The sequence below is a fragment of the Callithrix jacchus genome, chromosome 18 (genome assembly GCF_049354715.1).
Source record: "Callithrix jacchus isolate 240 chromosome 18, calJac240_pri, whole genome shotgun sequence".
Classification (NCBI taxonomy): domain Eukaryota; kingdom Metazoa; phylum Chordata; class Mammalia; order Primates; family Cebidae; genus Callithrix; species Callithrix jacchus.
The window spans coordinates 22,529,998-22,546,562 of NC_133519.1; the positions used below are offsets into that span (position 1 = coordinate 22,529,998).

Genomic DNA, 16,565 nt, shown 5'->3' on the forward strand with positions numbered 1-16,565 from the left:
AAGATATTAACCTGAATTCTCCTAACAAAGTTCTGCTCTCTGACTCCATGACCGATGTTCCTGTGGACACAGGTGTGGCTGCCCTGACTCCTGCTGTTGAGGGTGAGGGTCTAACAGAGGCTGAGGAGGAACTCCAGGCTGAGCTGACCAAGGTGGAAGAGGAAATTGTCACTCTACACCAGGTCCTGGCAGCCAAGGAGACGCACTGCGCGGAGAGCTCAAAAAGAGGCTGGGCCTCTCCACACTGGGGGAATTGAAACAGAACCGCTCTGAGAGCTCAAAAAGAGGCTGGGCCTCTCCACACTGGGGGAATTGAAACAGAACCGCTCCAGGAGCTGCCATGATGTGCAGGTCTCTAACGCCTATAAGCAGACTCGGGAAACTCTTTCACAGGCAAGACAAAAGGCTTCAGCTGCCTTGTCCACAGTGGGCTCTGCCATTAGCAGGAAGCTTGGAGACAATGAGGAACTCTGCAAGCTTCAAGTTGTTTGAGGATCGAGTTGGGACCATAAAGTTTAAGGCTGTGGGCCGGGCATGGTGGCTCACTCCTGTAATCCCAGTACTTTGGGAGGCCAAGGCGTGTGGATCACTTGAGGTCAGGAGCTTGAGACCAGCCTGACCAATATGGCGAAACCCCGTCTCTTAAAAAAAAAAAAAAAAAAAAAAAGTCTAAGGTTGTGGGAGACAGAACGGCAGTGACAACCTCCCTTCCTCAGTGGGGAATGGTGACAAGCCCCTGTCGGATCCCACACGTTTTTAAGCCTGAGGTTGCTTTGCCCACTGCAGAGCACACACAAAACACTCTCAGTATTGCAGTCACAGCTCTGCACAGCGGAGCAGCCAGTCAGGCAGATGAGCAGAGACGGCTTGGGTGATAGTCCTGCCCATCCACATGGAGATGCGGCTGTTCGGTTCGCAGGAATTAGAGAACACAGTCCTGTACACAGATGTTTTACACTGAAGTTTGTAGATGAAGCAGATCACTGTGCTGTCCTTCCTAGGGGTGCAGGAAGGGGACAGGGTGGAGGATTTGAGAGGATTGAGCCAAAGCCCAGGCTCCCTTTGGGAATCTTGTTAGCCCATTCAGAATGTTGAAGGATTGAAGATTCCTAAGCATAAAAGAAATGGCCTTTTCTGACCTCTTCCTCCTCCTCCTTCCCTGACTCACAGAGGGAATGCAATCACCCTGCGAGTCCTACCTGTTCCACAATTCAACCCCAAAATGCTGAACAAGAAAACTGTCCACTTTCTGAGACCCACCAGAAAGGAAACTGATCAGCAGCAGCTGCCTAATTGTTCCACTAATCTAGCTTTAACAGACGCAAATTCATTATTTTTTAAATGTAGTGAACTTTCCAAAAATTAAAATTAGGCAAAGCAGACAAAAAAGTTAACCAAGTGAGACTTGTACAGTGTGAAAAGGATGGCTCAAAATCAGAACATCTTTTCATTTCCTTTATATTAATATGTTAAAATCATAATCATCAGAGATGTTGAAAGGCATCTGACACAATTCACTACAAAATTTATAAAAGAAACTTATCAAATTAGAAAGAGGGATACTTCCTTAAATTACTCGCAATAAAGGAAATTACACCCAGACACACACCCATCAAGGCAAAGCCCAGCATCATTTGTAAGGGATGAAAGCAATAGAAGCTTCCATCAACCTTTGCAACAAAAGAATGCCCTCTGTCACCACTATTATTTTGGAAGCCCTAGCTGATGCAACTAGGCAAGGAGCAAAGTGAGATATTAAAGAAAAAGGCAGAAGGTGAACTAGTTTTATTTACTCTGAAAAATGAGGCAGGCAGATTCGGCTAAGGAGTTAGGTACAAAAGGAGCATACTAACAGCCTTCCTTTTTCTTAGTTGTTAAACTACAGAGATGGGGCCAGGCACAGCTCGTGCCTGTAATCCCAGCACTTTGGGAGACCAAGGCAGGCAGATTGCTTGAGGCCGGGAGTTTCATACCAGACTGGTCAACATGGCAAAACCCTGACTCTACTAATAATACAAAAATTAGCCGGGTGTGGTGAAACACTCCTGTCATAGCAGGTAGTCAGGAGGCTGAGGCATGAGAATTGCTTGAACCTGGGAGGTGAAGGTTGCAGTGAGCTGGAACTGCACTACTGCACTCCAGCTTGGGCAACAGAGCAAGACCCTGTCTCAAACAAACAGATAGATGATAGATAGATAGATAGATAGATAGATAGATAGATAGATAATAGATAGATAGATAGATAGATAGATAGAGATGGGGTCATCTTAGGCTGCCCAGGCTGGTCTCAAACTCCTTGGCTCAAGCAATCCTTCTGCCTCAGTCTCCCAAAGTGCTAGGATTACAGGCCTCAGCCACCAAGTCTGGCCTCTGACAGTCTTCCTATGTACAAACAAGCAGTTAGAAGAGAAAACATCCCATTTGCAACAGCACACCCGCCCCCTCCAAAAAACTCTCAGAAATAAATGTGCTAAAACATACACATATAATCCGTATGAAGAAATCGTTCAATGAAACACTTTGAATGCCAAGAAAGCCACACTGCACATGTTACTGAGAAAGGTTCAACATTAAAATGATGTCACGGCCAGATGTGGTGGCTCACACCTGTAATCCCAGCACTCTGGAAGGCCGAGGTGGGTGGATCATGCATTTGAGACAAGCCTGAGCAGCATGGCAAAACCCTCTCTACTAAAAATATAAAAAAATAGCGGCATGGATCTGTAATCCCAGCTACTTAAGAGGTTGAAGCAGGAGAATTGCTTGAACTCGGCAGGCAGAGGTTGCAGTGAGCTGAGACTGCGCCACTGCATTCCAGCCTGAGTGACAGAGCGAGACTCCATCTCAAAAAACAAAAAAAGATGTCAGCCGGGCACGGTGGCTCACACCTATAATCCCAGCACTTTGGGAGGCAGAGGCCGGTGGATCATGAGGTCAAGAGATCGAGACCATCCTGGTCAACAAGGTGAAACCCCGTCTCTACTAAAAATACGAAAATTCACTGGGCATGGTAGTATATGCCTGTAGTCCCAGCTACTCGGGAAGCTGAGACAGGAGAATTGCTTGAACCCAGAAGGCAGAGGTTGTGGTGAGCCGAGATCGTGCCATTGCACTGCAGTCTGGGTAACAGCGAAACTCCACCTCAAAAAAAAAAAAAAAAAAGTCACTATCAATATCAGGTGGAGGTGTGTGGCCGTGGAGTCTTCACACATGCTGGGGGAACGTAAGACGGCATGGCCACTCCAAAAGACAGTTTGGCAGTTTTTTAAAAGGCAAATATAAATTTACCTTATGGAGCCAGCTGCAGTGGCTCAGGCCTGTAATCCCAGCATTTTGGGAGGCCAAGGTGGGTAGATCACCTGAAGTCAGGAGTTCAAGGCCAAACTTGGCCAACATGGTGAAACCCCATCTCTACTCAACATACAAAAAAATAGACCAATGTGGTGGTGGGTGCCCGTAATCCCAGACACATGGGAAGCTGAGGCAGGAGAATCACTTAAAACTGGAAGGAGGAGGTTGCAGTGAGCTGAGATCATGCCACTGCACTCTAGCCTGGGTAAAAGAGTGAGACTCTTGTCTCAAAAACCAAAAAAAGAATTAGTTAGGCGTGGTGGTGCATGCCTGTAATCCTAGCTACTCAGGTGGCTGAGGCAGAAGAATCCCTTGAACCCAGGAGGTGTGGGTTGCAGCGAGTCAAGATCATGCCCTGGCACTCCAGCTTGGGCAACTGAGTGAGACTGTCTCCAAACAAACAAAAGAAGTCTCTGTGCACAGCCCACACTGATGGAGGAGGCATCCTCAACTTTTATTTACTGAGTTTGGCAACCCTGCTGTCACACCAGCACATTTCAAGTACTCCATAGATCCATGAGGCTGCTGACAATCACATTAGACAGCGCAGCTCTACTCTAGAACATCAAGGAAAAGCAAGCACCTACACATCAGTCTCTCAGGTACCACAGTACTGTTGTTTACTTAATAGTTTTCTTCAAAAGGGCTCCCTTTTTTTTTTTTTTTTTAAGATGGAATCTCACTCTGTCCCCCAGGCTGGAGTGCAGTGGCATTATCTCAGCTCACTGCAACCTCTGCCTCCTGGGTTCAAGCGACTCTCCTGCCTCAGTCTCCCGAGTAGCTGGGATTATAGGCGCCCACCACCACACTCGGCTAATTTTTGTATTTTTAGTAGAGATGGGGTTTCACCATGATGGCCAGGCTGGTCGCGAAATCCTGACCTCAGGCGATCCGCCCGCTTTGGCCTCCTAAAGTGCTGAGATAACAGGTGTGAGCCACTGCACCCAGTCACAGGGCTTTTTAAAAAGGGAACTTGATATCACTACCTTGCAACGGCCTAGTATCAAGGATGGCCCTGGACGTCCAGGAGGTAGAGCAGCTCTATTCCTCCACTTGGGCTTTTTCCAGCCTTCCTTTCTTCTCCCCAGAAGCCTGGGGCAGGCGGGGACCCCTTGGTCGTGGTCCTCTGGGCTCCATGGTCCCCACTCGAGGGAGCCTTCACCAGTTCACAACCAGCGTCACGGGCAGCTCTGACCCCTCCTGTGCCTCAGGTGGCTCTGGGCCAGAAAGCTGTGGATCCATGGCTGCCAAACCTGGTTGATGATGAGACTCACCGGAGAGCTTTCTAAAAGCTTAGATTTTCTTGAGCCCCCAGCACGTGGCTCCTAATTGAAGATACGGGTAGGGACCAGGCCAACAACAGCCCAGGTGGAGCTGATAATTAGCTACATGCCAGAGTCCTACAAGCAGGACAACCAGGCTTAGCTGTGCTCTGGGAAAATTTTCACCTGCAAGTAATTCACAGCTGTCTGATGGAAGAGCCCCGACTCCAACTCTCATTTTTTCTTGAGACAGAGTCTCACTCTGTGGCCCAAGCTGGAGTGCAGGGTCATGATCTTGGCTCACTGCAACCTCCGATGCCTGGGTTCAAGCGATTCTCCTGCTTCAGTCTCCACAGTAGCTGGGACCACAGGCATGTACCATTATGCCTGGCTAATTTTTGTATTTTTGGTAGAGACAGGGTTTCGCCATGTTGGGCAGGCTGGTCATGAACTCCGGGCTTCAGGAGATCTGCCCACCTTGGCCACCCAAAGTGCTGGGATGACAGCTGTGAGCCACCGCACCCGGCTTGACTCACTTTCTAAAATGAGCAGTATCCGCGGAAAGAAATTGCCTTGCTCAGCCTTCTCCCAAGCTCACAGGACATGGAATGAAGTGCCGACAGACCCTTTGGAGAAACTCCTTTCCCTGTCCTCTGTGACCAGGAGGAAAGGAGGCTTAGTGGTCTGGTATTTCTGGGTGTTCAGCCTCTTTGTTTCTTCCTTTTCTTGTCCATATCACATATCAGGTCCCTTGGATCAGGGACAGAACTAGATTGTACCCCTCTGGGTGGCCACTCACTAGACTTTAGGGTCAGGTAACTGGTTTAGTAAGTTCCAGGTTCACAGAGAGAGAGGAACTGCTCAGGATGGATCATCCCCAGAGCCTCCCCCATGCCAGATTGAGGTGATTTAGGTGACAAGATTTAGAGCAGATTTTGGACTCCTGAGTTGATGTTATAATGGGATGCGGCCTTGGGACAGGGTGATGTATTTTGTATTTGGGATAAACACACACCTTCAGGGTCTAGAGAGCTGATTAGTTAGACAGGCTGTCCCTCCCCACACAACGATGTCCATGCCCTAATCCTGAGAACCTCTGAATATGTCACTTTATGTAGCAAAAGGGACTTTGCAGGTGGGATTAGCAAGGGGTTTGAGATGGGGAGACTGGCCTGGATACCCAGGTGAGCCCAATATAACCACACACCTTCTTAAAAGCACAGGACTTTCACGGGCTTAAACAGGAACCATAAGGAGGAATGAAAGGCCCGAGAAGTCACCACCTGCACAGGGAGCAACCACGTGTCTCGTTCACTTCATGTATCCCCAGAGCCCGGAACCCAGCAGGTGATTGCCACAGAAAGGCCAATAAAGTGAACTTTTGTGTTTTATTTTTGTCTTTGAGACGGAGTTTTGCTCTTGTTGCCCAGGCTGGAGTGCAATGGTGCAGTCTTGGCTCACTGCAACCTCTGCCTCCTGGGTTCAAGTGATTCTCCTGTCTCAGCCTCTCGAGCAGCATGTGCCATCACGTCTGGATAATTTTTTTTTTATTTTTAGTAGAAACGGGGTTTCACTGTTAGCCAGGCTGGTCTTGAACTCCTGACTTCAGCTGATCTGCCCAGCTCAGCCTCCCAAAGTTCTAGGATTACAGGCGTGAGCCACTACAGTGAATTTTAAGCACTGGATTCCAGCTAACAGCCACGTTAGGTGAATTATTTAACCTCTCCGACCCTACATCATCCCATTTCTATGGATATCAGAAGTAAAGGCAGTGAAATAACCCACCCAATGTTATCCAATAAATGCCCTTCAGAACCCATCTGGTTGCCAAATCCAGCACCCCCCACCCCCACCTCGGCCTGGCCATAATGGGCAGAACTCCTGGGTAAACAGGGTGAAGCTTCTCATGGCCCCATGGTTTTGTTTCTTTGCTTCATTCTGTGCCTTTGTTTTCTGGCGACTGGTTGTCATCCCATTTCCTGAGCACAGACCAGCAAGGGGTGCCAGTGCCCATGCAGAGACCTTCAGCTCCCAGAGCTGCCCTGGGGATGAGCTGCCTTAGGGAAGGGCCTGGTCCTGGCCACCCACAACAACAGAGTGTCCTTAATAACCAGGGGCACCTACTGGTTCATAACCTGGCTCTGCCGCTGGACAGAGCTCCAGACAAAGGACTTCATCTCCATGGCTGCAGTTTTCATAGCTGTGAAAGGGGTCGGGGGAAACGGACCTCTCAGGGGTACTGGGACAGTAAAATGAAGGAACTCACAAGACAGCTTCTAGTACAGTCCCTGGCGCTTAATTCTTAGTTGAACTTCCATTATTTTTTTGTTTTGTTTTGTTTTTTTGAGACAGAGTCTTGCTCTTTAGCACAGTCTAGAGTGCAGTGGTGCAGTCTCAGCTCACTGCAACCTCCGTCTCCTGGGTTTAAGTGATTCTCCTGCATCAGCCTCCTAAGTAGCTGGGATTACAGGCACATGCCATGACACCCAGCTAATTTTTGTATTTTTTAGTAGACACAGGGCTTCACCATATTGGCCAGGCTGGTCTCAAAATCCTGGCCTTATGATCCACCCACCTTGGCCTCCCAAAGTGCTAAGATTACAGGTGTGAGCCACCGCACCCAGCCAAGAGTTTCATTTTTATAAAATTGAGCCAGGTCCTGTTGTAAGAACTTTGTAGGAAGTATCCCATGTACCCCACAGACCCCAAAAAAACTGTTCTACACAGGTGAGGAAACCAAGGCTTAAAAGGAAGCTAGGCGGCTTGACCATAAACTCTCTCAGTAGCCTCTATGAGGCTTTGGCCGGCACACCTAATATGGTTTGGCTGTGTCCCCAAATCTCACCTTGAATTGTACTTCCCATAATCCCCACATATCATGGGAAGGACCCCATGGGAGGTAATTGAATCATGGGGTAGATACCCCCATGCTATTCTCATGATAGTGAGTTCTGAGATTTGATGGTTTTATAGGGGCTTTTCCCCCTTTGCTCAACACTTCTCCTTCCTGCTGCCATGTAAAGAAGGACATGTTTGCTTCCCCTTCTGCCATGATTGTAAGTTTCCTGTGGCCTCCCCAGTGCTGAAGAACTGTGAGTCAATTAAACCTCTTTCCTTTATAAATTACCCAGTCTTGGGAAGTTCTTTAAAACAGCGTGAGAACAGACTAATACAACACCTCCACCCTGACCTATAAAGTAACCAGGCTCCTGGGCTGAGAACAGAGCAGGAACGTTAATCAAGAGAGAATCCAACCCGTTCACGCCTGGTGGGTCCTCACTGACCTTCCCCCAAGGCACCTTAAGGCCAGAAAAGTGATGGGGAAGGGAGTGAGGGTAAAGGCAGAAGCTCCCAGGCTTCTTGTGTGGGCCTGATAATTCCCCGTTATCCCCTTGGCCTCCAGATTCCCTGCCCCCCACAAGCCCAACACTGTGTTGCTGGCAGAGTGATCTTTTCAAAACACAAGTTCGAGCATATCAGCACTGGGTTTGTAACACCCAGATGGTATAATCCACACATCTGGAATGTGAGCATTCCCAGCAGAGGGAACAGCACATGGAGGGCCCAGACAGGGGAGAGGAAGCAAGAAGCACGTAGCAAACTGCCAGTAGTTAAGAATGGCTGGGACGCAGAGTAGAAATGCAGGACTGGGGATAGATGAGTCTGGCCCTACATAACCTCATTTCTTATCCCCATTTTACAGATGATGAAACTGAGGATCAGGCCAATGATAATGGCTAGTGAGTGGTAGAGTCAGAACTTAAACCCAAATCCACCTGACCTCAAACTTCATGTATCTTGAACCACAGGCTCCATCTCACTGTTCACACTCTCCCCCACCTTGACCCATCAAAGGTGCTTCCAGATCTTTGCTTGTGCTGTTCTCTGACATGCCTTCCTCTCAGTTTCTCTCAGTTAAAACCTGGCACAGTCATCAAGTAAAGGACATGTTTGCTTCCCCTTCTGCCATGATTGTAAGTTTCCTGAGGCCTTCCCAGCCCTGGGGAACTGTGAGTCAGTTAAACCTCTTTCCTGTATAAATTACTTAGTCTTGGGAAGTTCTACCCAGCGTCAGAACAGACCAATACAACACCTCCACCCTGACCTATAACCAGGCTCCTGGGCTGAGAAGGGAGCAGGAACACCATCAAGTGGCTGCTCACCAGCGAGACCTCTTCTATTCAGGGAGCCTTTCTTGAGCCCCACCACTGGAATTAACCTCTTCCTTCCAGACAAGTTTTCTGGTGCCCCTAATTCAGTTTCCCAACCTCAGTTCTACTGACATTTGGTGCTCGATAATCTTTGCCATGGGGGCTGTCCTGTGCACTGTAAGATACTGGACAGTATCCCTGCTCTCTACCCATGAGACACCGTGGCACTTCCTCAAGTAGCAACAACCAAAATACGTCTTCAAACATTGCCATTGTCCCCTAGGGTGCTAAATCACCTCTATGGAGAACCACTGTCCTAAGCTACAATACTCTCTGGTAAATAGTTGAGTCTGTGTCTATCTTACCAGTAAAGCCTGGGGTCTCAAACTAAGTTGTCAGCAGCAGACAGACAGGTAACCCTAGTGTAGCAGGGACAAACTGGCCTTCTGATGTCCCAGCAAAAGGGGTCCTTTATACTCAGCTAATGGTGGTTATGCACTGATGCTAGATCTGATTTTTCAAGAGATTTTCTTTTTTTGTTTTTGTTTTAGATGAGTCTCACTCTGTCACCCAGGCTGGAGTGCAATGGCAAGATCTCAGCTCACTGCAACTTCCACCTCCCAGGTTTAAATGATTCTCCTGCCTCAGGCCTCCAAGTAGCTGGGACTACAGGTGCCTGCCACCACGCCCGGGGAACTTTTCGTATTTTTAGTAGAAATGGGGTTTGCACTGTGTTGGCTAGGCTGGTCTCGAAATCCTGACTTCAGGTGATCTGCCCTCCTCAGCCTCCCAAAGTGCTGGGATTACAGGTGTGAGCCACCGTGCCTGGCTCAAAACATTTCCATGTAGAATCTCCATGTTTAAAAAAAAAAACAAAACTGCTGGCACTGAATTCTATTCTAAAATAAAGGAACAAACAGAAACCACGTGCCCCTGAAAGTCATGGGTGGAATGACTCTCACCCATAGGCTGCCAATCTGTAAACTCTCTAGAATGTAAGCTCTGCTCCAGGCACCAAGGCAGCCTGTGTGTTCACTAATTTGCAGCTCCTTAGATCTCCTACAAAATACCCAAGGGGCTAGTGTTTCACCAGCTCCAGGAGGTGCAAAATGGGCATCTTAAATTACAGTCATGAGCAGACAACTGGGGTCTGTTGACACTTGTTGGGTGAGCCTCCCTTCCAGGAAGGATTATCCCACCACATCCCCCACACCACAATCCATCACCCTCATGCTCAGGCCTGAAGCAATCCCCTGTGCCAGCCTCCCTGAGCCCCAGCTTCCCAGTGAGATCAAAGATCCTTGGAAGGGGGTTTCCTGCCACCTGCACCAGTGAGGACAAAGGTAGTATGAGAGGAACCGCAGGCCTTGACTTTACTCTCAACCTGCCCGTTCACCAGTTCCCAGGCTGATCAGACCAAAATGCTTCTGGTTTCCAGAAACAAAGAAGCCTATTGCCCTAAGAAAACTGGTTGTTTTGGGCTGGGTGCAGTGGCTCACACCTGTAATCCCAGCACTTTGGGAGGCCGAGGTGGGTGGATCACAAGGTCAGGCATTCGAGACCAACCTGGACAACATAGTGAAACCTCATCTCTACTAAAAATACAAAAAATTAGCCAGGTGTGGTGGCAGACACCTGTAATCCCAGGTACTCGGGAGGCTTAGGCTGGAGAATCGCTTGGAGGTTGCAGTGAGCCAAGATCACACTCTAGCTTGGGAGACAGTGCGAGACTCCATCTCAAAAAAGAAAAGCAGTTGTTCTGGAAGGAATCCATAGAGTGACGCCTTTGTAATAGCAAAGGCTGTTATTAGCTGAGCCCTTACTATGTGCCAAGCACCATGCCAGGCACTTCATGTGCAGAGACTGTTATTCCCCATGACAACCCTAAGAAGCAGATACTTTTCTTAATCCCAATTTAGAGATGAGGACATTGAGGCTTGGAGAGATGATGTGACATGCCCCAGACCACACAGCTAGGAGGAGGTAGAGCCAGGGACCAATCCACACCCTGGGAACCCTTCCAAAGTGTTCCTCTCAGGTGTCAGGATGGTGGTTCTAAACATAAGGTCTTACCCACTGTCGTGGATTGGCACCAGGGAAGAGTTCCCTGGGGAATCTTTTTTTTTTTTTCCGAAATACAGGTTTTATGAAAACACACGGACACATTTTTTTTTTTTTTTTTTTTTAATGAAGTCTCACTCTGTTGCCCAGGCTGGAGTGCAATGGCGTTATCTTGGCTCACTGCAACCTCTGCCTTCCAGGTTCAAGCGATTCTCCTGCCTCAGCCTCCTGAGTAGCTGGGATTACAGGCATGTACCACCACACCCAACTAATTTTTGTATTTTTAGTAGAGACGGGGTTTCACTCTCTTGGCCAGGCTGATCTTGAACTCCTGAACTCGGCCTCCGGAAGTGCTGGGATTACAGGCATGAGCCACCGCGCCCAGCCTCAGACACACATTTTGAACTGTAGTTAATGAAATGACTGCCAAAGTATGCAAAGGGGCAGTGGATGGAATTTCTGCAACTTACTTTGAAATGCAACAAGAAATAAATAGAGTGGATGGACGGGTGGATAGAGGGAAGGACAGGTGGCTCAAGCTGAGAGAAGGGGACTAGAGTCAGCTGTTCATTGTGGAATCTGCATGGTGTTAATTACACAGTTCTTTCAATAACACAACATCTGGGACAGCTGTAGATTCCAGGGCCACAGCACAGCCTTCCTGCACTGGAATGTCCAGGGGTGGCACCCTAGAATGATTCTGGGACCCAGCTCTCTCCCGCTCAGTGACAAGCAAACTTCTTCTTCCCTCACTCACAGAATATCACCAGTTCACTGTGAAAGCTGATGCTTCTTGGCCTCTGGTGCCCTTTTTTCTCCACTTCATGCAGGCCCAGGGCTGGCATCAGGGGAGCACGGGTAGCATAGGGTCAAGTCACACCCCAGTGCCTGATGACTGACACTCCCGCGCCATGTGCACCAATGGTGATGTCTGCAGTCCACGGCACACTGCCATGGTGTGAATAGAATGTTTGTGCCCTCTCCCGCCAAATTCATATGTTCTACTATATATGGTTAACTATAATTTATTGTATATTCTCAAAAGAACTAGAAGAGGCCAGGTGTGGTGGCTCACGCCTTAATCCCAGCACTTTGGGAGGCTGAGGTGGACACACATACAAAAATTAGATAGGTACAGTGGTGCGTGCCTATAGTTCCAGCTATTTGGGAGGCTGAGGTGGGAGGATCACTTGAGCTCAGGAGGTGGAGGTTTCAGTGAGCCGAGATTGCACCACTGCACCCCAGCCTGGGTGACAAAGTGAGACCCCATCTCAAAAAAACAAAAACAAAAAACTTTATGGGATGATTTTCAATGTTTATAACACAAAGAATTGATAAATGTTTGAAATGGATATGCTAATTATCCTGATTCGATCATTACATGTTGTATGCACATATTGAAATATCACTCTGTATCCCCTACCTGTGTACAATTATTACATGTCAACTAAAAATAAAAGGGAAAAAATGTAAAAAGAAAATTTTAAAAAGGAAAGAAAAAGAAACTAAATTTCCAATGTGAAAGTGTTAGGAGATGTGTCTTTTGGGAGGTGGTTAGGTCGCATGAATAAGGGTGGAGCCTTTCCTCATGGAAGTGATTAGTGTCCTTATAATAAGGGTCCTGAGAGCTCTTTTGCCCCTTCCGCCTTGCGAGGACTCAGTGAGGCAGAATTTGAGTCCTCACCAGACACTGAATCTCCCAGTGCCTCAATCTTGGGCTTCCCAGCCCAGGAGATGGAGGCTGCAGTGAGCCGTGACTGCACCACTGCACTCCAGTGTAGGCAACAGAGCAAGACCCCATCTCAAAAAAAAAAAATTATGAACAATACATTTCTGTTGTTTGTAAGTTACCTAGTTGACGGTATTTTAACAGCCTAAACTGATACACATTTATGATATATCATGATAACAGACTGATATACATTTCCAGCTCTCTGGAGAAGTCTTTAAGCACGACTTCCATCTTGGATATAATAACAGTAACTGCTTCCACTCCTTCTACAGGCCAAGCACGCTGCCAGCTGCTATGACTTAATCCAGGTCATTTCATCCACAAACCCTTGCCAGAGACCTACTTCTGCCCTCCCTTTATAGGAGGAAAAAAAACTGAGGCTCAAAAAGGCACGAAGTCTACAATAATCAAACCTATGTGGTACTGACATATAGAGATCCAGAAGGTAGAATGAGTGTCTGGAAATAAACCCATACATCTATTTCCAATTGCCTTGCCTTGCCTTGCCTTGTCCTGCCCTGCCTTGCCCTGCCTTGCCTTCCCTGCCTTCCCTCCCTCCCATGTGTCCTTCCTTATTAGTATTGCCTTTGATTGGCACTTTAGCTATGTCTTCAGCATACCATTCCAATGTGCATTCAGGCTGGCAGCTTATAGGTGATGCCTTACGTGCTACCATTAATGAATCCCATGATCATGGGCTCTCTCCCACTCCTCCTTTGCTGTAAAGTTGGTCTTCTGGTCAAAGGTGACATAGGGAATCTCATGCCAGTAGATCACTCTCTAAGCCTTTGGATGGTGGTGCTGGTTGAGACTCTGTGGTTAGGAAAGGGAAACCCATACCCTCCATATGTGCCTATTCCTGTTAGAACAAACCACTGGGCCTTCTGGGATGGAAAAGCCCCATCATGCCAACTTGCCACCAAGTGACAGGTTGGTTTTCTTGAGGAATGGTGCCATATTGGGGACACAATGTTGATCTCTGTTGCAAGTAGTTTGGACCTTCGAGCAGCAGGAGACAAATTACCATGATGAAGAGAAACTCCATGCTCTTGGCCCGTTCAAGAAGAGCCTCCATCTCTGCTACACTGTTCATGTTGCCACCATGCCAACCATAGCATGGGCTGGCTGGCTGAAGTCAGTGGGCTGAATCACCTGACTACTTGGCTGTTTAGTTCTTTGTCAGTGGTGAATGCTCTTTGGTGGGTGTTAACATGTGATACAAAGATTTGCCCCCTTCCTGAAGTCTATCTATGTGCCTCTGCCCCAGCCTCCTTATCCCTGATCTGTTTTTCCGACCATCTGGGCCAGGCCATTTGCCCCTATATACTGTAAGCCTAGGTCACTTCTCTTTCCCACACTAAGTGGGTGACCAGGGGCACTACTCAAAGCTCTCATCACTGGGAACCTTTTCCTTCACTACTGTCTTTCAAGGCTACCTGTGTGAGGCTGCAGTGTAGCTACCATCTGATTTAAGGTTGCACCCATATGTGGAGCTGACCCATCTATGAAATAAGCTCAGGCTTTCCCGTCCTCTTTCAACTGGTCTTAGAGGATCTCTCACAAAGCCATAGGTGTGCTCTGAGGGGGGAGCTCTGGTACAATGGTAGCAGTTGACAGGGGGTCTGGGGTTACTGCTCACGCAGCCTGCTTGTGTCCTCTGATCCTGCTTGTGCTCATTTCTGGAGGCATAGCATCCATTTTACACTGGATTGTTGCTGGGGGCATCTGACTTGGCTTGATAGGACACAGTACTTTTTGACAGTTTTAGCCACACTGTCCATGGTGAACATGGTCAGATACTTTTTCTCTTCTAGCAGGGTAAGAGTTGTTTTGCAAAGGTATGTACTTCTCGACTGAAGATGGCAGGGTCTTATTCCGGAGTCTCAGCGGCTTGCATTCTGATTTTCACTGGGGCTTGCCACAAACTCTGCACAATTTTTCCCAGCACTGAAACTTCCATAGGATCTGTCAGGTCATAGCCTCCTAAGCCACAGGATTGCTTGCTTGACGGCCTGGGCTGGTTGCAGAGCCCTTTTCTGCTCTGGGACCCACTCGAAGATGGCAGTCTGTCATGTCACTTGATGTGAGTCGTAGTAGTGTCCCCAGGTCCAGAATATGCTGACTCAAGAAATTGAGGCTTCCAGGCACTATGCTTTCTTCTTCCTTAGGAGGTACAAGATGCAATAATTGGTCTTTTACTTTGGAGAAGATGTCTACTGTTACTGGACTTGATTACTGAATTCCTGAAAATATTATAGATGTGGCAGGCTCCTGAATCTTCCCAGGGTTATCTCTAACCATCAGGGGTACACAGACCTTACCAAGTTCTGCAGTGTGCTAGCCAGCTCTTGCTCATCCAGCCCAATCAACATGGTGGCATTGTTGTAATGGATCAATGTGATATTCTGTGGATGTCCAGCTGGCCCAGACTTCTTTGGACTTAGCAGGGCCTTGGAGCAAAACTGTTAATGTGCATTGTCATTTCCATGAAAATGTGAACTGTTTCTGATTCTGTTTGATTGGAAGCGAAAAGAATGCCTGCACTCAATCAACAGCTGTATACCATGTACTTAAGGCAGTACTGATCGGGTCTAAAGAAGACACATCCAGCAGCATGCAATTGGGATTATACTTGATTGAGCTTGCGGTGGTCTACAATGACCCTCCTTAACCCATCCAGTTTCTTCAGGGGCCCGAGTGGTCAATTAAACAAGAGTGGAGAGGAGACACGGGATGTGGCAATAGTCTCTATTCCTCTGTCTTCCCACAATATGGTCTCCCTCCTTCCTTCCCTTTCCTTCTTCCATTGCCTCCCATGGAAATTCTGGAATTTTAACTTTGCTCAACATGGGCCATTGCTTTTTCCAGCTTTCTAGGAGCTGTGCAGGCAGCAAGTTTGCACCAACTCCTGGGTACTTACGCTAGGGAGTTAAATTCTGTACTCCCTAGGGTCTCAGAAAAACCCTTTCAAGTCAAAAATTGTCCTGTCTTCTACCTTATGTTCTGGTCCTCTTCTTACAGCACTCTTGGAATCTCCTCCAGCTCCTGTGAGTCCATGCTGACTACATCCTACAGTTCAGTTAGTCCCTATTCTCCCTTAGAAGCCTAGCATGTCCCCAGCTGAGTCATGGAGGACTCTGAAAGGTGCACTCATTGTCTTGCACCAGAAGGGCCTGTGTCATGTCTTCCATCATGGATTGGGAATGGAGAATGCTAGCACAAATTGGGGGAGACATATGAATAGGCTCAGAATGTTCTGAGGGGTTCAGAAACTAAAAATCATTGGGGTGGGGCAGGGAATCCAAACAGATATTGCCATCTCATGTGTTAGATTTTCCCATTCGGGTCCTTGTCCTTACCTATCAGACCTGCCTTAGTTGGGTGTTTAACTGTCTGAAATTCTGCCAGTCTATTAAGTCCTGAGCTTAGTCCTCACTTTCTCTTCCCTTCCACTGCAGATGAGAGATTCTCCGTATGCAACTAGTGGCCCTCGGGCTTCCACATCTGGCTGCTAGTTGCCTGGTACTTGCTCTCTGATGTTCATTATCCTTCAGGCATCAGTGGCACTTAGCAATAGCCATCCACCCTCACTACCCCATAGTTACTGTCTCCTCCCTACACCTCAAATGCCCGAAACACTACAAGTGCTTGCCTTACTTCAGTACACCATCCTCATCACTGGTGAAAGTTTTAACAAGTGAAAGGAAGGGGAGGGGAGGGAAGATAAGCGCTTAGGGAGACAGGGTGGCCGCTTCAAGGGAGAGGACTCCTGTGAAAAGCAGTCAATAGGGAGCTGATTGTTGTTACTGTTTAATTTTTTTTTTTAATGTTAAGATTTGTCTTCATAAAGGGGCAGAGGACAAACTCCCAAAAAGCCAGTCAGTGGGACCCAGAGTTTTAGAGAAACCTATGGTTATATATATGCATTTGTGGGAGGGAGGGAGGGAGGGGGACATTCTTTGATTTTCTTTAAAATGGTTATATTCAGACTTGAGCAGGCATAATTTT

The 16,565-nt window shown here is 47.7% G+C and overlaps 1 pseudogene; it reads left to right on the forward strand.

Annotated features, from left to right (window-relative positions):
• On the forward strand, positions 1-760 carry LOC100385904 (tumor protein D54-like; annotated as a pseudogene).
• Positions 761-16,565: the final 15,805 nt, after the last annotated feature.